This window comes from Tamandua tetradactyla, chromosome 10, assembly GCF_023851605.1.
Source record: "Tamandua tetradactyla isolate mTamTet1 chromosome 10, mTamTet1.pri, whole genome shotgun sequence".
Lineage (NCBI taxonomy): Eukaryota > Metazoa > Chordata > Mammalia > Pilosa > Myrmecophagidae > Tamandua > Tamandua tetradactyla.
In genome coordinates this window covers 52,662,157-52,685,777 of record NC_135336.1, presented here as the reverse complement: position 1 = coordinate 52,685,777, position 23,621 = coordinate 52,662,157, and the positions used below count along the sequence as shown (strand labels likewise).

General features: G+C 35.5%; 1 protein-coding gene and 1 pseudogene across 1 annotated transcript in view; both read left to right on the top strand.

The window, feature by feature from the left end:
* The window catches only part of EPHA6 (EPH receptor A6), a 951,964-nt gene that overhangs the window by 532,209 nt on the left and 396,134 nt on the right, over window positions 1–23,621 (top strand).
* Window positions 17,857–18,557, top strand: LOC143648488 (ras-related protein Rab-5B pseudogene; annotated as a pseudogene).

The following is a 23,621-nucleotide window of genomic DNA, read 5'->3' as shown; positions in this document are numbered from 1 at the left end:
TAACCATCTAAGAACTAAGAAGACTTGTTTTAGAATTGGGTAAAATGGGGGGAGCAGGACTCAAATTAAAAAGGAGTCTAGGATGACTCACAGATATTTGAGTTAAGCAACTCAGTGGGTGGATGATATAGACATATACTAAGATGGGGAAGGCTGACAGAGGAACAGTTTTATTTTGTCCATGCTAAGTGCAAGACAACTATCAGATTCCCAAGTGAAGATATGAAAACATGCATTTGGATATATGAATTTGGAATCAGTATGGAGACTAGAACTGAGGAAGTATGAAGAAATCTCAGATTTTTTTGTTCTTTTTTATCTTATCTACAAACAAACAAAACTTTGTAGCCTTTGAAGACTACCCCTCAGGACAGCTCACCTAGCGTTGCCAGGCTATACAATTCTACATGTTCACCTTGGACTCCATTCCATGCTAATCAAAACCAACTTGGAGTCATAGTCATAGATGTGCAATAATGCATGAAATTGTGCAGTATATTTACAGTGAAAACCCATCTCTCTGTCAGAAGCCTGAGGTCTGTTATTCCTAAAATGAGCCCCTTACCACCTGTAAGATCATTGAAATGCATCCTTAGCCTTCACTTCTCTCTGAGTATGTACTCCAATAACATGACTCTCTGTTTTTGTTTTTTTAATTTTTTATTGTGTACCACTGAAGACCTTGCTTGAACCCCAAATACAATCATTTGTGGTGTTGACCTGAAAACACTAGAAATTTACTTCCATTCAAATTAATCACTCACTTAATTTCAGAAACTAAGTTGCTGCTACCCCCATAATAGCTGACTCCAAGTGTCACCACAGCTTATACTCTGCAGGAGCTCTACAAACACACATCATATCAAATATCTGAGGATTTGGCACTTGCCCGTTTGCAATTTCAATACCACTTGTAAATTGTGGCTTGAGGTCAGGTCAGCTGCTGAGGTCTACCTTAATCAGTATGCCTTAGGTAGCAAGAGACAGAAAAACACAGAAGTAAATGGGGGTTCATGGAAGAGCACTGGAGCATTTAATACAGAGACTTAATACAGAGAGAAAAGTCATCTCAAGGGATCTCAGGAGATGGAACTAGGAACTCAACTTCCACAGTGATTGTTTCTAAATCTCTGGCTCTCATCTTCCTCCACCCACTCTCTACTGCTTCATACAGTCTCTTTCTAAACAGTTGGAAATATGGCTACCTGGTAATCCAGTCTTAAATCAACTCTGCTTAATAATCTCAGGGAAAGGAGAGGGTTGACCTCTTGCCCTTTTCAGTGAATTAACAATCTATTATTTGCCTTTTTTGGGTTACATGTCTACTCCTAGTACAATTACTTGGTGAAGAGAATGGAGTAACATGATGCATACTTCCAGCTGAATCACATGGAGAGAGGAGGACACTAGAGGATACTGTTGTACAAGGTCCCAGCATGCTTCATGACCAAACCCTGACAAAGCCCAGCACTTGGATCAACAAAGATTCTATTAGCCTCATATGTACTCTGTCTCCTCAGCCCTCTGTTTCTTCACTCCTTCCCTTTATCTCCTTTAAAGTCCTTTTCCCTTATCTTGAGTGAAGGGAATGAATAATATCTAGGCATTGCTTCTATCATGCGATATTTACAATGGCAATAGATTAAGGTATTTAGCAGCACTGGCTTTGTGGTCAGGCTGGTCCTTGTTTATATCAAAACTCTATCACTTGTTATATCAGTGACTTCAGGCAAATTACGTCATCTTTCTGTAAAACAGGGATGTCAATACCAACCTTACTAACAAGGAAAATTATTAGGATTAAAAGATTAAGAAGGGCTTTTCAGGGAGTTTGGACAAAATTAGACTAATATAGCTAGGGGCAAGCCACAGAACATTAGAAGAAACAACTCATATTGAAGGGGTGAATAATTAGCTCACAGCCAACTCCTGGGCATGCCCACCCCACCTCCACCTGCCACAGCTCATGACCCTGCCCCTGAGAAGCAACCACCATCCTTAAATAAGTGAAAATAACTTTGAGATGGACAGGTGGCCTTTCCTTATGCCAGAGAAGAACATACAACAAAGCTGAGCTCTGGTAGCTTAGTTCCACATTGAGCAGTTTAAGAACCAATCCTCCTTTGTGCCGAGAAAGTTGGGCCAAAGCCAGCAAGTTTGTCACAGGGCTTGGGGTTTGTGTGAAACAGTGATAAACTAAATATTGTTTTTCCAAATAGATTTTAAAAATTATGAGATGGATATTTATAGTCTATTGAGGGCAAGTGCTACAAAAGATAAGGCTCTTATTCCAACAATGTAGCGTGAAGGATTTATGTTCAATATTGAGAGGAATTTTCTAGCAGTAAAAATTGTTATCCTGTCAGTTCCTGAACAAAGGACTTTGTGAGCATGTGTGTGTGTGTGTGTGTGTGTACATACACAATATACACTAGTCCTTCTTTGTATATTCAATACCCAGCCGTAGTTGGAATTATGACTGTCATCATCATTGGAGCTTATCAGTCAGGATATGCACAGGGAGGAATCCAACAAAGAAGTGACAAGGTGGATGCGTAGGAAGAAGCAAGATGCCTTCTGTGAAATCATCAGGGTCCCAAATTCTTTCACTTCAATTGATATCCTTAGCTTGTGGGTTTTTGCTTTCATGCTTTTCCCTTCATGAACTCAAAATAACTGAAGAAACTCCAATCATGACACTTTCATACAGTCATGTCCAAAGCTTAGAAGGGAAGAGTTAGTGTTTCCCTTACTCACACTTGTAAAGTGTGAGAAAAATCTTTCCCAGAAGCTGCATGGCAGACTTACACCTCAATTAAGCCATTCACTGGTATGAGAAATAAAATCATCACAGCTGTTTCCCTGCCAGACCCTGAGTGAGCCCCATCTATCCTTGTGCACTTAACACACTCAAAGTGTGAATGCAGTTTGCCTTTATCAGCAAGGAAGAGAAGAAAATGTCTGGGTGGAGGTAACAGCATTGGGTACAGTGGTTGTCATAAAAACAGTTTGGAACTTGAAGTGGTTCTGTGAATTTAAAAATAAAGGTAAACAACTTAAAAGAGCTGACTCTACAGCTGTAAACTCCTGTCATGCTATGGTTTGTGCTTTCAGAATAAAATGGTTTCTCCCTTGCTGTCTTATTTTAAATAAAAATACACACACATATACAAATATGTATACTTCATTTGGTTTGACTTGCCTTAATGATGCAGAAATTAAAGATGAACTTGTTTTAAGGAGTATATTCTTGCTCCAGTCCTTCGTATATTCATATTTATTCCATAAAACTACTTTCCCCAGACATATCACTAATAGAAAATCCACTGATGAACAGACATTTTCATTTCAGGAAAGGATGAAAGAGTAAGCAATTGTGAAGAATGAAACACTTAGGAAGAAAACTGTAGACATACATGGAGGATACAATTGAGAGCTTAAGATAGCAAAAATGTCTTAGGTTCTTAGAACCTAGTGAAAGAAGCAGTAAAATATAGACAGAAATAAAGAAAAGAAAAGCTGCCTACAAAGGTATGGTACATTGTGGTAGGTGTGGTAGGTTGAATTATATTCCCCAATAAACACATGTTCTTAATATGTTTCTTTGTGGGTTGTGAATCCATTGTAAATAGGGCGTTATGAAGATGATATTTTTAGTTAAGGTTCAACCAAAGTGAGCCTTAATCTAGATTACTGGGAGCCATGAAGAGAAGGGAGTTAGCAGGAACCCAGATGGGAAAACTAAGGACATGGTCACTTGAGAGAGGCTGCCATCACTGGAACACTACCATCACCAGAAGGCTACCAACACTTGCTTATGGCTTAATTTGGAAGTTCTCACCTCTAACACTGTAAGCCAATAAATGCTTGCTGTTTAAATTAAGCCAGTTTGTGGTATTTCTGATAACAGCTCAGGCAAACCAAGGCAAAAGGTAATGATAGCTACTTCAAAAATGTGGTTTGAAATTGGTCCTGGACAAAGAGTAGATATTTTTTCCTCCTTCTACTTCCTGATCCATATAGCACTGTATTCCCAGAATCAGAATTCAAAACAAGATGATTTATATGGGTTTTTGGCTTGCTACAGATGCTGGAATGCACTATACCAGAAATGGAATGATTTTTTAAATAGGAAATTTATTAAGTTACAAGTTCATAGTTCCAAAGCCATGAAAATGTCCAAACTAAGGCATCCAAGGAAAAATACCTTGATTCAAGAAAGACCAGTGGGTCCAAAATACCTCTGTCAGCTGGAAGGGTTCATGGAAAGCTCTCCTAAGCTTTCTCTTCTTACTTCATAAGGCTTCCCTGGGAGCATTTTCCTTCTGGATCTCCAAAGGTCTATTTCTGTGTGGGCTCTGTTGACTCTCAAGCTTTTTCCAAAATGATTCCTTCTTAAAGGGCTCCAGTAAGTGACCCCATCTTGAATAGGTGGAGACATATCTCCATGGAAACACCTAATCAAAAGCTACCACCCACAATTGGGTGGGTCACATCGGCATTGAAATAATCAAAAGATACCACCTAGCAATATTGAATGAGGATTAAAGAGCATGGCTTTTCTATAGTACATGACAGTTTCAAACCAGCACAATGGGCTTTTTAAAAAATGAATTTTATTTGTGCTATACCCCCTCCCAAATTTTTGCTCTTTTTTTCAAGGTATAATTTACATACAATAAAATTTGCCCTTTTTAATTTTACAGTTTGTTGAGTTTTGACGAATGTATATAGATGTGTGACCACTACCACAACCAAAATACAGTAGCTCCATCACCTCAAACGATTTCCCTCATGCTCCTTTGCAATCAACTCCTTACCCCTAACCCCAGTCCTGGAAACCATTAATTTGATTTCTGTCCCTGTAGTTTTATCATTTATAGAATCCCATATAAATGCAATCATACATGAATAGCCTTTTAGTTCTGGCTGTCATGCTTTTGAGATTAATACATGTCATCACATGTAACAGTAGTTTGTTTTATTGCTGAGTAGTATTACATTGAATGTAGGCTTTACCGCCTAAAATCACTTCCTTGTTTTTCTGTTTGCAGCACTCCATTTAGTCCAAGCCAAAAACAACTCTACCTGGACACATAAAATGTCCTCATATTTACTTTCCTTGAAGTCACTTTTACCTCTCTAGCATCAGTTCTCTAATTTTCAGGAGAGTAAACTTTTCAAAATTCAGATATGTTCATATTATCAATTGATTCTAGTTTTTCTTAGATAATATGCCATATCTAATCTCTGTTAGGGTAAGAACTGTGTTTATTTTTATTATAACTATATCTTCAGTGCATAGCATGTAGTAAATATAGGAGAAAATGTTAAACGAATTTAATAATATCATTCAATGAATATTTTTTAATTTTTTAATTTTGGGTGTAGGGAAGAAGAATGTATTCACACAAATAACTCTAGGAGAGGTAATATATGAAACTGATTCCATGATATCAATGGAAATGAATTTGAAACTACTTCTTCTAAGTTCCATTCCAGAAACAAATATTTGAGGGGAGAAGGGCTGTAGTTAAAGGTGGCATATTTATAGATACCACCACTAGAAAATGTTGCATTCTTAAAGAGAGTATTGTTGTTAGTCACTTAATTTGATGAGCTTCAGTGGTGCTTTAACTTTCTTGCTGTAACTGTGCATGCTATTTTATAGTATTTTGCCAACATTTTACAATTAATTTTTAAGTAATATCATTTTTTTGTTTGTAAATGAAAATTATTTTGCATATATTCTTATATGCTAATATTAAAGAATAGACTAGTATAAAAAATGACAGTTTGGAATAGGGTATTATATTATTCCTTATAAAGGATGCAATGTCATTGTGTTATGTTTCTGAAATTATATATTTATCCTTGAAAAATATAAATCTGATAATGAATAAAGATGACTCTGAGTTGTATTGCAATCTCAGTTGATTATGATAGCCATGTCATTACTCTGGGTTAATTATTTTATTTTATATGTTTTTTTTGTTATCTAACTTAAAAGTTTAAGACTAAGTTAAAGTGCATACATATTAAAGCTTGGCAGGAATTTTCTCCCAAGTTATTTAGAAACAGACTTGATTACACAGATGAAAATAGAGTGGACTATTTTATTATTGCGTAGTAACTTTTTCAGGGCACTTGAGAATCATTACACTTGAAATGGTAATTTGTCATTATAATCCACAAAAAGGCAGTTGTTAAGCAACTAATTATTCATAACAGGGCTAGATGAGCAAAAAAGTAGTTGCATGAATGTAATTTTTGAAATTACATAAATACAAAAAAAGGGATAAAGTATAATAGAATAATATCAGGAAAGTTTTTCACTATGCACTGATCAAAAATATATCTATTATATTTACTATAAAGTAGATCCTAGAAGTGAGAGAGTCTAGAAGCATGCACAATTTGGATGGGTCTCAGATGAGTAATCAAAGGTGATTTTTTCTTTGATGATTTAGGGCATAGAATTTATGGGAGTGATAGGGTGAAACTGGCAATGCTTTTAAAGTTTAGCTAGAATAGTAATATAATTTCACCAATTGATAATCAAAATGCCCTAACAAAGAGTTAAATATTTTAGTATTTTCATAGTACCTTCCTAACAATAGTCCTTTTATATTGCCTGTAAAAATCATTTACATAACTTTTATATAGTACTTATCTGAATATTGAAGTGTATTTCCCATCACTACTTCATGTTTCCTTACAATTGATCTTGGTATAAGTTTCCATGCATTATTAAAATTCTCCTCCAATTTATTTTATATCAAAATTCCATTTTATTCTTATAATGGATTTTAATAAAAGTGGGGGAATATTGCCTTTAGGCCTCATCTTTGATCAGTATTTCAGTTTTGAAAAGCATTAAACTTCCATTATATGCAATAAATCATAGTTCAGGTTCATGATAAAAGCTTTTGGGGAAAGCTAACTTCAAGTTTGTGGATAATATTGGGACAATTATAATCACCAGTTTCCTTTCATCAGGCCAATCTACAACCCCTTATACATGTCAGCATCATCAACTAATATTTATTAGTATATGTAGAGCATTAGTATAATGTAGAGCATTATAGATTATGATAGTCAAAGAGATATATAATATTTTCCACAAGGTATTGCAATTTTAAATACCCATTCCCTTTGTCATTTTGCAGTTTTGTAAAAATAAAGGAATGTCAGGGAAGGCAATGGTGGTGCAGTGACAGAATTCTTTCCTACTATGCCTGAGACCCGGGTTCGATTTCCGGTGCCTGCTCATGCAAAAAATAAAATAAAGGAATGTCAGAGAAAAAGCATCAGAATTGTGTGGCAGACACAATTGCTTGCCTAGCGCAAAGCATCCATTTTTCTAACCATAATAAACCCAATTTTGTTCAGGTAGCTGTGCCCAACACCACAGGAAGGAATAATTTTTGCCTACATCAGAGGCTTCAATGAAGTGTTTGATGCAGCTGAGCCATCATTGTGCAGGACTTTCCTGAACATAGAATCGTGTTCCATTTTCTTGGTCCTTGTTACACAAGTCAGCATTATGTCTCAGGCATAGTGACAATAAAAAATATAATAATGCTCTCAAAGGTTTCCAAATGTCCCTTAAGGGGCAATACTACTCCTAGTTGAGAACCAGTAGTCTAACTTCATCAAAGTTAACTGGTTCTCTTTTGCCAGAGTTTGGTCTAGGGGCAGCCATATAATCTAGTTCTCACAAATCATTTGTCAGGGTAATTCTTAGTGGTGCTTCTGGGAACTCTTTTTTCTTTTCTGATAACAAAGATAAGCATTAGAGAAAAAGGCTTGCTTAGTTGTTTCCACCTTCCTTCTACCCTTGAGTGCTATTAAGAAAGGGTGGAATTTCTAGAACCTTAGAAGTTGTCTTGTTACTACATAAAAATCTTCAAACTGAGAATTGTGGAGCAGAAGGACAAAAATCCCTAGGCCTTTGTAAACATTGTTGAACTGCTGGTACACACTAGAAATGTAAGCACATGATTTTATTGTTTTAAATTGAATTGGTAGATAATCATTTTCTGCATATTAATGTAAAGGAGAGAAATTTAAAACACATATCCGATGCATTATAAATGTTGAAAACTTCCTTGAAGAACTCATTTTTAGGTTATTTACAAAGATAGTTGCCTCAAGAAAAGTATTTTAGAAAGGTTACACTAAAAAAGAAGGAAGTAAATTAAAATAATTTTAATGTTTCATGAAACAGTTTGGTATACCACAGATCTGCCTTAAAGGACACCTTATCAGATACGTCAGTGTACATCTATTACAATGTCCATCATTTGCTTCTTTTTTTTTATTATAACAGCCTCCTCAAATGGTACAATTTCAGCCTGAACATGTCCATTATGTAGAACTTAATAACCTCCAAGCATCTCATTTCATTTGTGGACAGCTGTCATCATGAGGAAATATGCCTCATGTCCATTCAAAATTTGGCTCCCTATTGTTTGCCTTCATTGGTGCTGTTGTGTGAAGTCCTACAGAAAAAATAGATCTACGCTCTCTTTCCCTGCTAGCAGGCACTAGTTGGACAAAATTAACATTAGGAAGGCAACAGGAACCTCTGGGATGAAACTGAAATGTGAGATGTCAGAGGATTCTAATCTGGCCTACGTAGTCCTTCCTAAATGACCTTGTACATCTAAACCTATACTAAACCTATTCAGTCTTCAACTCACCATTCATTCATTGTCCTTTTAGTACAATTAAACTAATTGTACTTGCCATTGTCAAGCTCTAAAACTGAACAGTACACTACATATGTCCATTGCTGTTTTGCTAGGGACCCAAAAAGTGGCAGAATTCCATCCTTCTGCTCATGCCAAAGTGAAAGTGCTACTTTTAATTGAAGAATGTTAGTCGATATGGGCTGAAAAATCTCATTTGGCATGCCAGCATAGCTTTTATACAATAATTTCAAGTTTTAAAAATATTCTGTAGCCAACTTTCAATTCACAGGTGACCTGTATCAGGTTATTTAGTACTTATAAAACAGTGACATAAAATGTCAATTCCTAAACCCTGATTAATGTACATGTTGTTTTCAACTAAGGGGGATTCTATTGTTTTTGTTGTTTTTCTTTTGTTCTTTAGAGTATCAAATTAGCAATTCCAAGGGATATATTTAAATTCTTCTTGGTTTAGAAGAAAAATAAAGTCTTGAGTTTTATCATATCAAATTTTAGGGATGATGTACAGTGGTGGAAATTATTAATAAAAACAGGGGGTGCAATGGTAGTTCAGTAGTGGAATTCTCACCTGCCATGCAGGAGACCAGGTTCAATTCCCAGCCCATGCACTACCCCCTCGCAAAAAAAAAAAAAAATTCGCAAATGGTGCTGCAATAATGGGATAGTCACATGAAAAAACTAATAAAATGTGACCCCTACCATAAAGCATAGAAAAAAAAGTTTACTTAAAACCATCTTATATAGTTTTGATAACCAATAGAGGCAACTTATTCTGTGGAGTTTAAAACTATAAATAAAGGTGGAACTTTAATTTGAGGTAATCAAAGTCATGTTCTGGGAATGGCAAATAACTCCTGCTATCCATAGATACTTGATAAATTCAAATAATTAAAAAATGTGTTACATATAATTCAAATTGATGTAATTTTCACTGAAAAGAATATTCACTGTTCACCTGCAAGTAGTAGAAGGAAATTATTTTTTTGTTCATGATGCCTGGAGGTGAGAAGAATGATGTCTGGAGATAAGGGGAATATGGCAGTACATATTAACCATTACCAAAATAGTGTTGCTGCTATCTCTTATTTTGTGATTAAAATTATCATTGTGATTAAAGATATATAGTCAAATTTTAAATAAATAGCTAATTAAAAACATGACCTTTAGTATTATCAGAACTATGTATAGCATGGGTCATAAAAACAAGATTCAGGAGAAGAAACCACAAAAACACTGAGAAAGGAGTCTAGAATTCAATGCTTGACTTTGTGAAGACAATGATCAGGAAAAGTCTTTAATCAGATACTGCTCAGATCAATTTAATTCCTCCAAATTTTCTAATATGCTACCAGTTTATGTAGATAGCATTACTGTCTTATTCAGTTTTTCATACTTACAATCCCTAGAATGATTATTTTCCACCTGAAAGATACTGTGTTTATTGAATGAAAAAATAAATGAATCAATGAATCAATATGTGAGAAAAATGTACATTAATTATAGGGATTATAAATTAGCAGTAAGGACTAACAGCTTTCTGTAATGCCTGAGTAGCATCTATTTGACCAATTGTACTATAGATAACAACTGTAAACTCTGGATAAAATATTTTAAAACACTAACGATGGCTCTAGAGATCTACTCAAACAAAGGAGATTCTAGAGGAAAGTTGACACCTGGAGGAAAGGAACTGCTCTGAGCAAGTTTCCATTTTTGCGAGTTTTAGTATGAATAACTAGAAGACAGAGTTTGGAGCAATTACAAAACTGTAGTGCAACCAGGTGGAGATTGCCAGAAAGAAAAGAGACACAGAAGGGAAGCTCTAAATTCTATGTATGAACTCTACTGTAATCTTTCGCTAATCCCGGAACTGCGTGTGTATGACGCATATTCCAAAGAGTCCGACTAAGGTTTAAAAAAAGTTGTACTGATATTTCAACTGATGCCCATCACAAGGGAGAGAATTTGTCGTTTGAAATCAAAGAAGTCTTCTACTTTCAATTTTTTTTTAAATCAGCACTCTTCAGAGGAAAATAATAGAATTCAGAGCTTTACAATATATAATTCACAATGTTCAGGATATAATAAAAAATTACTTGACGTAGGAAAAATAGGAAAATGTGATTCAACTTCAAGAGAAAAGACAATAGATGGAGACCTATAGCAAATGACTCATATTTTGAAATTACCAGACAAGGACTTATAGCAACTAAAGAGCCCAATGGAAATTATAAACTTAAAAATAAAATATCTGGTGTAAAAATTCACTAAACGGGCCTAATAGATTCCAGGTGATAGAAACGTAAGTGAACTCTAAAATAGATCAATAGAAGTTATTCCAATCAAACGAAAAGAGAAAATGAACTTTTTTTAAAAGTCAGAATACATTTGTAGTCTCAGAAGTAAAACAGAGGGAGAATGAGACAGAAAAAAAATTGAATCAATAGTGACCAAAAATTCCCCAAATTGAATGAAAAACATAAATTTATAGATCCAGGATGTTCCGCAAACTCCAAACAAAACAAATACAAAGAAGATAGACCTTGGCAAATATAGTCATATTCCTCAAAATAAAAGATAAAGGGAAAATCTTGAAAGCAATTCAGAAGAAAAAATCCATATGTTAGGTTATAAAACAATTGTAAATACAGTTAAGTGGATTGAGATAAAAGAGCATATAGTCTGCAACTAAAATAGGATTGAATTAGTAATTACAAACATAAAATCTCAGAAAAAAAGATTATGTGGAAATGAAACAACGCACTTTAAATAATCCAGGGTCAAAGTAAAAATATCAATGGGAATTAGAAAAGATTTCATAGAGAATAAAAATTAAAATTCATTAAATAAAAAATTGCAGGATGCAAATAAAACAGTGCTTAGAGGGAGATGGGGAGTTTTTAAGGCTTTTCATATAAAAGAGAAATGTCTAAATCAATGCCTTAGATATAGGAAGCTAGAAAGAGAAGATCAAAATAAATGCAAAGTAAGACAGAATGATAAAGATAGGAGCAGAAATCAATGAAAAAGAAAAAAACACACAGTACAGAAAACTTACGCAGCCAAAACTAGTTCTTCGACAAGGTCAGCAAATTGATATGCCACAGTCACACACACACAGAACACAAATTGACAATGTCATGAATGAAAGATGTGTTATCACTATTGATGTTACATTCATTAAAGAGATGATAACAAGGATATATTTTGAACAACTTCATGCCAACAAAATTAAGGAAGTTAGATGAAACGGAACAATAAGTAGATATTAAACAGGTAAAAGGGGGCTGGGTATGCAAATATCAAAGAATAAGGGTGAAACTGGGTAAGTGATCATATACAGAAGAAAATAATCTGAGAAACTATGAGAATAACTAAAATGTTATTATATTTTCTGTATGGAGGAGAATTAATTGCTAATTCTTTCATTATAGATGTGAATGAAAGGGAGGGAGCTGCTGCCTTTAGCAAAGTTCCTGAAAATTAGAAAGTTTCTGTCACTCTTGAGTCTGTGACTGTCAAGTTAAATAGGAGTCTTGATCAGGTAATTCTAGCTTGAGATGGCTGAAACTCCACTCAATTATAAATGAAAAACTATCAGAAATAAAAATTAGAGAAAAAAGAATATTTTACTCATTGTTGTGCTGGTTTGACATTGTTCTTTATCCCACAAAAGCCATGTTCTTCTAATCCATTCTTTTGGGTGAGACATTTTGTGGGTGGGACCTTTTGATTAGGTTGTTTCCATGGAGAAAGTGCCCCCCCCCCCCAATTCAAGGTGGGTATCAATCCTCTTTTCTGGAGTCCTTTGTGAGAGGATAAAAAGACAGTAAAAGCCAAGAGAGCCCAGAGGCATTTAGAGAGAGAAAAGAAACACTCGGAGGCATTTTGGAGAAAGTCATTACAAAGCCGAGAGAGAGTTAGAGAAGCACCCTGAAGATGGAGATGCTAGGCACGGACTGGCAGGACACAGAGAGCTCAGAGAGATGTTCCTGGAGGAGCAAGCAAGGACCTACAGAAGCTTAGAAAGAAAGACACTAGAATCGAAAGCTGAAAGCAACTCAACCCGGGAGCAAGGACAAGCAGATGCCAGCCATGTGCCTTCCCATGTGATAGGGGCACCCCTGGATGCCATAGGCCCTTCCTTCAGAATCAGAGTATCTTTCTCTGGATGCCTTAATTTGAACATTTTCTTGGCCTTAGGACTGTAAATTTTTAGCCTAATAAATCCCCTTTAAAAAAAGCCAACCCATTTCTGGTATGTTGTATTCCAGCAGCTTTAGCAAACCATAAAGCTGCCCAAATAACGCTTAGATACATATAATGACCAGTTTTTCAAAGTTCTGCAAATATTTCTAGCACAAGATCTTTTACTTTCTATGATTCTTTTATTAGTTTTCCATTCCGCATAACAAATTACCACAAATTCTGTGACTTAAAACAGTAACATATTTATTTTCTCAGAATTTCATTGAGTCAGACGTCCAGACATGGCTTAATTGGGTCCTCTTCTCAGAGTCTCCCAAGTCTCCAGTCAATATTTTGGCTGGACTGTTTCCTTTTTGGAATTTGGGGTTCTCTTCTGAACTCACACGGTTGTTGGCAGATTTAGTTTCTTGTGGCTGTAGCACTGAGTTCCCACTTTCTTGAGGAGCCAGTCTGAGCTCTTAGAGGCCACCTCAGTTCCTTGCAATGTGGCCCTTCCACAAGTTCTCTCACAACACAGAAGATTACTTCTTCAAAGCCAACAGAAGACTTGCTCCAATCTGCCAAGAAGACATATAACTTAATGTAATCACAGGAGTGACAGTTTATCATCTTTGCCATATCCTATTGGCAGAAGCAAATCAGAGGTTTCTGTTCACACTCAAGGGGAGGAGATCATAGAAGGGTGTGGCACACTGTGTTCATCTCAGAATTTGGCCCAAAACAGTTCTCAAAAAAAAAAAAATGATTACAATTTTTGAATACTAAAAATTAATACTTTTAATACTGGAATTTATAGTTATATTTGTGTGAGATTATTTTTTTCAGAGCAGTGCAGTTCATTCCCAAGGTGCTAAAGCTACAGTTTTAATATTTTTCCTTATTGACTAGCTGTCTAATATTAGACTTTTTGCTTCAAATTTAGAAACTTTTAATTAGGAAAAATTCTTAAGAGAAACAAAAGTTTTTAAATTTGAGAGATTTAAAATTTGTATGGAATCTTTAATCAAATTGGTTACACACATACCATTAAAGAATGTTACTGGGAAATATTAGGACAATTTTGAATATCTTATACAGATTTATGAAAAAAGAGTTTAAATATAAATTTTTTAAATTGCAAATATTTTCAGTGAAAACGTTTCAGATATTTTTCAACATTTTCGTATCCATTTCTCTTTTTTTTAATTTTGTGTGTGATGGGGAAAAGGGATGAAGGCATATGTCTTTGTTTCACATTAGTAACCTAATGAGATTATGACCACGTGAATTTTGCTGCTTTTAAGATAAAATGTATTTATGTCTATAACTCTAAATGAGATAAGAGGTATCAGCTGTGTGGAGTATAATCTCTTATAGTATAATTTATAGAATGAGGAGACAAGTAATTTATTTAAAATAAATACCGATATTTAATTTGTCAATCTTTGCTAGCTCCCCTTATGCATGCCCTAACTAGTCAGCTAGTAAATCCACTGAAGGGCTGCTATGTGTGTTTTATGTCACTTCTATTAGCTCAATAAATCTCACACAGCAATAAAGAAGGAACTGTGTCTGTAGGAGACAAGCTCAGCTTCCTTCCATAAATAACATGGGTCCTTTGAGTTGTTTTCCCAGTACTGTGTTATGATGCACCATGCTGAGGCTTCCATTTAATTCAGTGCGAGAATTCAAGGAGAGCTTTGTTGTTATACATCTAATAGGAACCCCATTCATTTTTTTGTTTGACTAGCAAAAAAATATCATATATGTATCATTTTTGGCACAAACTAGGCAGCCTTCTTCATAAATGAACATGCTTTCAGTTGCTGTTACTATCAGTAAGAAACTGTATTTAATAAATGACTTTGTTTTTTTCACCTGTTGGGCTATAACAGCATCCCTGAAGTAATCTTTGTCTAACAGCTTGAGCCTTTTGCAAAAGCAACAAAGTGATCAAATATTTTTAGCACTAAAGGGTAAATTTCAATACTATGCAGTATGCCAGGTGCCGTGAAAAGTAATAGAAATTTAATATGAGTTATGCCAATTTGGCATGGTATCTACCAACAGCAAAAAAAAAAAAAAAATTACAAAAGTTTTACGCCATGTCTGAAAGAAGTAGGCTAAAGGAAATCAGGCAGTTGACCTACTTAAAAAAATATTTTTATTCATTCAGCAAATATTTCCTGAACATCTAAGATGTGCCAGGCTGAGCTAGGCACTGAAGATGAAGTCACAAATAAGATTGACACAGTCATTGCCTCCATGGAGTGTACATTTTGGTGGAGAGAAACAAATAAATAGACAAATCATCATTTAATTACAAGTTAGGAGTTGTAATACAAAAGAATTTGTCAATGTGCAATTAAATCATGTAACCTGAAGATGTTGATCTGCCTCTCTTGTTCACAGAATTCAGTCGTTCTGAACAATAAATTCCGAAATTGAATTTGATATTGAGACTTACAATTTTGTTATTCAGTATAAACAATCAGCATATCTATTTTGTAATATACCCACGTCTTTGTAAAAAAATTCCTTAAACAATATACCTGTGATAAACTCATAACACATTATATCTCAAAAGTACATCGTTGTTGGAAATAAAACTCTTCACATGTATCATTTATAATTAAAATTCAGAAAATAAGAACATTAAGGTTTTCAAAATAAGTAATTACCTTTTCACATTTACTATTTACTCATTTATAGGCTAAATTGTTAATAGAAATATAATTTGTATATAACGTTTAAGTACTAGTAAGATAAATGTTATTTCTTGTCATTTCTGATTTTTATTTAAATGTTAGAACTTTAATATATTGTGTTAATGCCATGAAAGAAGTTATATTTGAATATTTAAGAAAAATATATGGGCATACCTTCTTTCGTACTATTTTATGAACAATACAGCAACAAGAAAGCCATGGGTTAATTGAATCCACAGTCAAGCATTTACACGTTAATTAACTTGAAGGGAAGTCTATTGAAGTAGGCAAACTACAAGTCAAGGTGTCAATTTCATTTTTATTTTAATCAGATCGTCCAATCTGAGGAGGTGTTAGTAAAGCAGAGGGAAGTGTAAAAGTTCATTAAGACTGCTGTAATGCATCTGAGACTAAGAACAAATTCTGTATTTGAAGTGGAAGAATTTTAATTACTTATTTATAGGATTCAAGGACTGTTCACTGTAGTCGTACTTTGTAGATGTTGCTTTTTTGTGGGGGTGTAATTTATTTGGCATAGGAGGCAATTTAGAGGCATTGATCCTTAAGATTAAGAATTCTCTACAGACACTAGCACTTAAATATCAAGTGTGAGGTATTTTAATAGAAAATATCAAGATCTATAAATATATTCCGTGCCCCTACAATGTGTATTAGGAAAATCGCAAAAAAAAAAGAACTGTAGGGAATAAGGGAAGTCATCTTTTTATATCATCCAAATTTATCTCTATTTCCTAAAATTAAAACAGGGTTTTAGGCTCCAAATTGAGGCATGAATTTGTGGGACAAGCTTAGGAGTCTGAATACCAAGGTTTGTGAGTCTCACAAATTCCCTCTGGTCTACTTATTTCATTGTAAAGTAATAATGAATCTCAAGGGTCTTTTTAGCATGAAAGTGTCTCCACCTTGGAAAGCAACCTTGTTTTTATTATATATTTTACTATTTTTAAAAGCCCTACATTAACATATATAAATTCATAAAAATGATGAGGACAGAGAAAAACAGAGGCTAATCTAGTATTTAGCAATTATTCTTTGATGTATTGTGTTTTAATGTGATAGATCCCATCAGTGTTATCTGAACAGAATTTTTGAAGTTTTAGTTATTTTTCTCACATAGTTGACCTCAATAGTGTGTGTTTTTTTCCTTCAACCCTCTGTTAAAAGGATTTCAGAAGGCACCAAGAAGCTGGCAGAATTTGAGGTGTGGGAAAGAATACTGCAGAGGACTATTTTTCATATGACAGGGTTCCTTAGAATTCATGCCACAACTAGCAAAACTTCAAGAGACTAATCTTCATAATTGGGATGATGTGTTTTCTTTTTTTTGGGGGGGGGGAGGGGGTGCATTGTCTGGGGAATCAAACTTGGGTCTCCCACATGAAAGGTGGGCATTCTAACCACTGAACTATCCGTGCACCCCCGGGACAATGTTTTTAAAGGATATGTAAAACAGTTACAACGTAAAAAAAATATAAAACTAATGCATTTTTATGTAACTCTGGAACCTTGAATTTATATGAATATTAATTTACACCAACAACTGATCATTTGTCCTTAGCACAATCAAAAAGCATTGATTCCTCAAAAATTAAAAAAAAGGAGTCTTTAAAAATAATCTATAATTTATTTTGTAATTTCTTTGGCATTTAATGAGCCTGATTTTCTGAGAAATCACATCAAAAGATTAATGAAGCACAAAATTGAACACGTGAATTCGAGATGTCCAGCTTACACTATGGAAAACAACCTTTCAATTCCAAGAAAAGAATTCTGGGTGGCCCACGGTGGCTCAGCAGGCAAGAATGCTTGTCTGCCAAGCCCGAGGACCCAGGTTCGTTTCCCGGTGCCTGCCCATGTAAAAAAAAGAAAAAAAAAAAAGAAAAGAATTTTCTCAGTTTTAATACGCTTTAAATAGAATAAGAAGTTAACATGGTTTATGTTTCAAAGGACTCCACTGAATACCAAGAAAATAGAATTATGTGTTAACAAAACGAAATAGTATCAATATCTTGTGAACTAGATCTACTTCCCTAAAACCCTGACATACAGAATGCCTCATGGAAAAGTAGAGCTAGAGATATATTGGTTTTATAAGACTCAAAATGCAAATGACTATTTCTTAAATTTTGTATTAAAAATTGTAATAAAGACACAGACTTGGGCCAGATGGGTGAGACAGAGCCCCAGGACAGTTGAAACCTGGAAAACACTTCCCCTCCCCCCTCCCCTTCCCCCTACCCTCTTTGCTGCTTTGTGGCAGCCCCCTCCTTCCACCCTTTCCTAGTCTGATAATCTGGTCATGACTAGCAGAAGCATATTCAGGTCCAGTGGGCAGCCCCAAGCCAACAAAATAGGCTGTTCAAATTGGTCCTGCTGGGAGATTCTGCAGTAGGGAAATCTAGCCTGTTATTACAACTTGTCAAAGGGCAATTCCATGAACAGCAGGAGTACCCCATTGGAGTGGCCTTCCTCACCCAGACCATTTGTCTAGATGACAACAGTCAAGTTTGAGATCTGGGCAACAGCTGGGCAGGAGCAATACCATAGCTTGGCCCACATGTGCTACAGGGTGTCCAAGCTTACGGCTATGGTTATGACATTACTAATCAGAAATCTTTTATCAGAGCAAAGACACGGGTAGAGGAACTACAGCAACCGGCCAGTCCTAACATCGTTATTGCCCTGGTGGGGAACAAAGATGACCTGGCCAGCAATCGCACAGTGGAGTATGAAGAGGCTCAGTCATATGCAAATGACAACAGCTTATTGTTTATGGAGACCTCAGCTATGAACGTGAATGATCTCTTCCTGACAATAGTCAAAGAGTCAACCCCAGAATCTGGAGGGTGCAGCAGGCTGAAGCCAGAGTGTGGATCTCCATGAGCAGTCCCAGTAAAACAAAAGCCAGTGTTGTAGCAACTGAGGGAGTGGCTAGCAGCAAACAAGTTTGGATGCTAAGAAATAACCTCAGTACACAGCCTCTATGGTAACAGCACACTAAGCCCTAGCTCGCAAGGGCTGCAGCCCTTGATGGCTCCATCATAGCGCTTTTAATACTTTATCAACCAAGACAAGGCCGTTGTTGCCACTGGCTTCCTGCTACTATTTATGGCCACATTTCTTGCACCTGGCATAATGCGTAGCATTGAAATTTACCCCTTTGTGATAAAAATTGGATCACTTTATTGCTTTTGCAAAAGATTCAAACTGTTAGACAAAGATTACTTCATCCTATGGAAAGGAGGAAAAGGGAATCAAGCACAGGGATTGACCCAAAGCAGAAGGTGGAGGAGGTAGGAGACAAAGTGTTTCTGAAAAAATAGAGAACACTGAAAGGAGAATGAAATATAAGTAGTTCACTGTCTTGCACCTATAATACAAAATGAAGAAAGTTTCTTTTGGAAACTAAAAACTCTGGGGCTATCTGATTTGCCCTACTAGAGTTTTTAGGGAGAAGGGGTGTCTTTTCTTTTGCTTTTAAAAAGCCATGTGATTTTTTTCCTTTTCTCCTTCTCCCAGCATAACAGTAGTGGCAACAGAATGCAACTGCTGATTTACCAATGTATTAATGTAAGGGAAAAAGGAATAAAAGAGAAATATTTTATAAAATATGACAAGATGTCAATACTTTATGTCAACAAATATTTATTGAGCACATATTATTTACCAGGCAATTAGCTTCTAGGGACGCAAGTCTGCATAAGACAGACACTGTCCTAGACACCATTGAAGGTTATAAATTGTTAACAAGAAGTAATATATTTGGAGAACTACAAGTTTCTATAGTAAAAGAGGAAAGGGAAACCTAATCTAGTCTAGTGAGGTCCACAGATTTTTCCAGAGGTGAGAAACCTAAGCAGACATTTTAAAAGATGATAAGGATTTAACTATAGAAATAATAAAGTAGGGAGGAGGGGGGTGATAAGAAAAGGGAAATAAACTGCTTTAAAATCCATTATCTAACATTCGTTTGCTATTTATTTAGAACTGCTGCAATAAGATTTTGAGTTCACTGAGAATCATTTTAAAGAAAGACTAGCCTTTATTTGGAATAAGGATATTCCAAAGCTATTGAAGGTTCAGCAGGAAGGGGACCTGAGGTTTTATAATAGTCTATGTTATGTCTTCTAAACACTAAACTATAGCCATTGTTAGCAAAACATTTAAACTATTATGAAAGAAAAAATCATAAAGGCATTTCAATAGACTATCATTTTCTCTCCTCTAAGTAGTGGACACAAGCACCTTCTAATATTTGTATGGTTTATGTATAAAGTATTCACAGTTGAATTCAAATCAAATTTGTGTTGTTTGTTTTTAGGTATTTTTGTTCCATTTTGATTCTCTTTAGGTAAGCAGTTTTCATTTTGGCTTGTTTTCCAACAACTATGTTTTGCAAGATGAAGAATCTCACCCATTGTGAGAAGTAAAATACATTCATTCAATGGAATAAAACTATTAATTGCTATAATCCAGTCTCAGAACCTACTGCACCATCAACAGTTTTTCTTTGTATGAATTACAGTACCATGCTCAAAATTCAGCAGACTCTCTCTAAATCAACCAAAGAAAATCCAGTATGATCTTGTTGTTTTAGTTTTTGTTGAAAGATCACATTGATTTAAGGCTTTTCTAACTGTGGAAACTCTATTATGTAATTTATTGATCTGCATTTCCATCTAAGCCAAGGTCTTCCTATTTTTTGATCTTTCCATATATGGGTGGTTTACTCTCTCATATTACTTATACGTGATTTATTGTGTAGACCACTTTTGTTAAGTAGTTAATTAATTCAGAAAATATTTATTCGGTACCTCCTGTGTAACAGGCAACATTCATAATGTTGAGGTCCGTGAATACTGAATAAATCCAATCAGCAACAGTTTTAAATTTTCCAGTTATGGAATATTTAAAGCATCAAGGCCTACTTTTGAAATTAAGAATTAGATTAAACTATTTAGATAACTAATGGAGATGACTATGTTCATATATACATAGATGGAAATGAAATATTGAATGGGTTTATTGTTAATTGAGTAACCAATTTCTGATCAGAATTTTTAGTACACGACCTGAAATATGCTAATATTTTTCTCACTGTTTTATGAAAAGAAAGGAAATAGTAAGGACAAGCAATGGCAGGACATGATAGTGAGTCAGAGCCAACAAAAGTGTGTACCTAGAAAAACTAAACAAAACAAAGTACATCATGTATGTAATTGGATAGAATATATTAAAAGCCCTGGATTGTAAATCAGAAAATTTGAATCATGTAATATCTCACCATTGTTTGAAAACAGTATTGTTGCCAGATGTGGGTCTAGGTTCTTGGCCATGCTGCAAGAAAGAATTCAAGGGCACAGCACAAAGTAAGCAGGCAGAAAATTTATTGCATACACATGCAGAGAAGGAGCATGTAGGCACTCTTGCAGGAAAATAGAGGTAAGAGGCCTTGGCACTGTGAGGCAATCTGCTTTTATAGATTTTTGTTCTTTTGTCATTTTTATTAACTGTTTTGCTACCCACCCCCTTTCACTTCACTGAAGGTTGATCTTAGATGACTCATTAGCTGTGGTCCATGCACTCCCAGGTGCTGTTTATTGTCATTCATCTCAGAGATATCTTTCTCCTTGCAGTCTAACTGCCTCATGGAATTTGCTGTTTGCTCAGTAGCCAGCTCCTACCCTAATTCTAATTCTGCCTCAATTCCCCTTCACAGATTTCCAGCTCTCTTTATCTTCAGGGAATTGGGGCCAGTGGTCTGTCTTCTGTGGCTGCTTCAAGCTGTCAGTGGGCTGCAGGCCCTACTTCTTAGAGCATAGAATTCTCTGGCTGTGCTATTAAAGGTGGCTGGTTGAGCTTGGGGAACGGGGGCATAGCTTCTGGTGCACAGAAGTTTGTGTTGAAATGCTTCTAATCTGGAAGAAACAAACTGGGTGAGAAACTATATATGCAATCTGAACAGAGGCTGAAGCAAGATGGAGTGCAGGGTATACCTTAGAGCTAGTTTTGTTTTTAATATTTTTATTGATAGAACTTAATGTAAAAACATACCAACATTCTTAACATGCAAACATTTCATACATGGTGTACAGTCAATGGCTCACAGTATCATCACATAGTTGTGTGCTTATCACCATGATCATTTTCTTAAACATTTACATCACTCCAGAAAAATAAATAAAAAAGAAAAAACTCATGCATAGCATATCCTTTATCCCTCCCTCTCATTGACCACTAGTATTTCCATCTAACCAATTTCTTTTTTATTTTTAACTTTCTTTACTGTATGGTATAACATATATACAAAGCAAAGATATATAAAAACAATAGTTTTCAAAGCATTCTTCAACAAGTACTTACAGGACAAATCCCAGAGTTTCTCATGGGCTACCATATTATCCTCTCATATTTTTCCTTCCAGCTGCTCCAAAGTATAGGAGACCAGAGGGCTTATATATATATTTTTTATCATCACAATCAACTTTTTTCATTCTTTTTTTGTGAAAAATTACATATGTACAAAAAAGCTATAAATTTCAATGCAAAGCACCACAATTAGTTGTAGAATGTATTTCAGAGATTAACATGAGTTACGATTTCACAATTTTAGATTTTACTTCTAGCTGCTCTAAAATACTGGAGACTAAAAGAAATGTCAATTTAATGATTCAGCAATCATATTCACCATCACCTTTGATCTCTCCATCCCTCTCTTTAGGGGTGTTTAGGCATAGCAATTCTAAATTTTTCATATTGGAAGGGTTTGTGACTAATATGGGATAGGGAGATGGAACTGTCTAATGCTATGGAGAGGCTGGGCTAAGTTTCAGGACTTATCTGGGCCAGGGACCCATCTGGAGGTTGTAGATCTCTGGAAAGTTTCTCTAGTGCGTGGAACCCTTGTAGAATCTTATATATTGCCCTAAGTGTTCCCTAGGATTGGCTATAATGGTCCTGGTTGGGGGTTGGCAGTTATGATAGGTAGCAAGGTCTAACTGAAGCTTGTGTAAGAGCAACCTCCAGAGTAGCATCTCGACTCTATTTGAACTCTCTCTGCCACTGATACTCCATTAATTACACTTCTTTTCCCCCTTTTTGGCCAGGATGGAATTGTTCCCACAGTTTCAGGACTGGATTCTTCCCTGGGAGTCATCTCCCACGTTGCCAGGGAGACTTTCATACATAGATGTCATGTCCCACGTAGGGGAGGGCAATGATTTCACTTAAAGAGTTGGGTTTAGAGAGACTGAGGCCACATCTCAGCAACAAAAGAGATCCTCCAGAAGTAACCCTTAGGCATGCCTATAGGTAGTCTAAGCTTCTCTGCTACCTACATAAGCTTCACAAGAGTAAACCTTATGATCGAGGGTATGGCCTATTGATTTTGGTGGGCCTAAAGTTTGATACAGTATCAGGGAATTCCCAGATGGGAAGGTTTAACAGTTCCATATTTTCTCTCCCATCCCTCAGGGGACTTTGCCAATACTTTTTGATTATCTGTTTAATGTACTCTAGGATGTACCTGGGCATTACAATAACCTACACAGGATTAAAGGACCTCTTTCTTATTCTGTGCTCCCTGTGTTTCAGTTGTTCAAATGAGCTGTACAGATAGGTTGAATTAGATTGTGCAGTACAGAAAATTTCAGTTCCAGACCAAATAAATCTTTCTTCCATTGATCTCAAAGAGTATGTGTAGTTGTAAAATATATATGCTATCTTCCTTACCTCTATGTTCTGAATTACTTTAACCCCAACCTGTTCGGCTTCGTTCTTATCTCTAAATATCAGGTTATATATCTAAAACAGCCTCTCAGAATCCAGAAATAATGATCATCACTCCAGACTTAATGTGTCTATCCTAAAAGCTTACAGTCTATGCTCCTGTTTTCTTATAAGCATTTTCTAAAGGTACCATATGATTCTTGTTCTTTTGTTTCTGGCTTATTTTGTCTCACCAAATGTCACACATATTCATTCACAT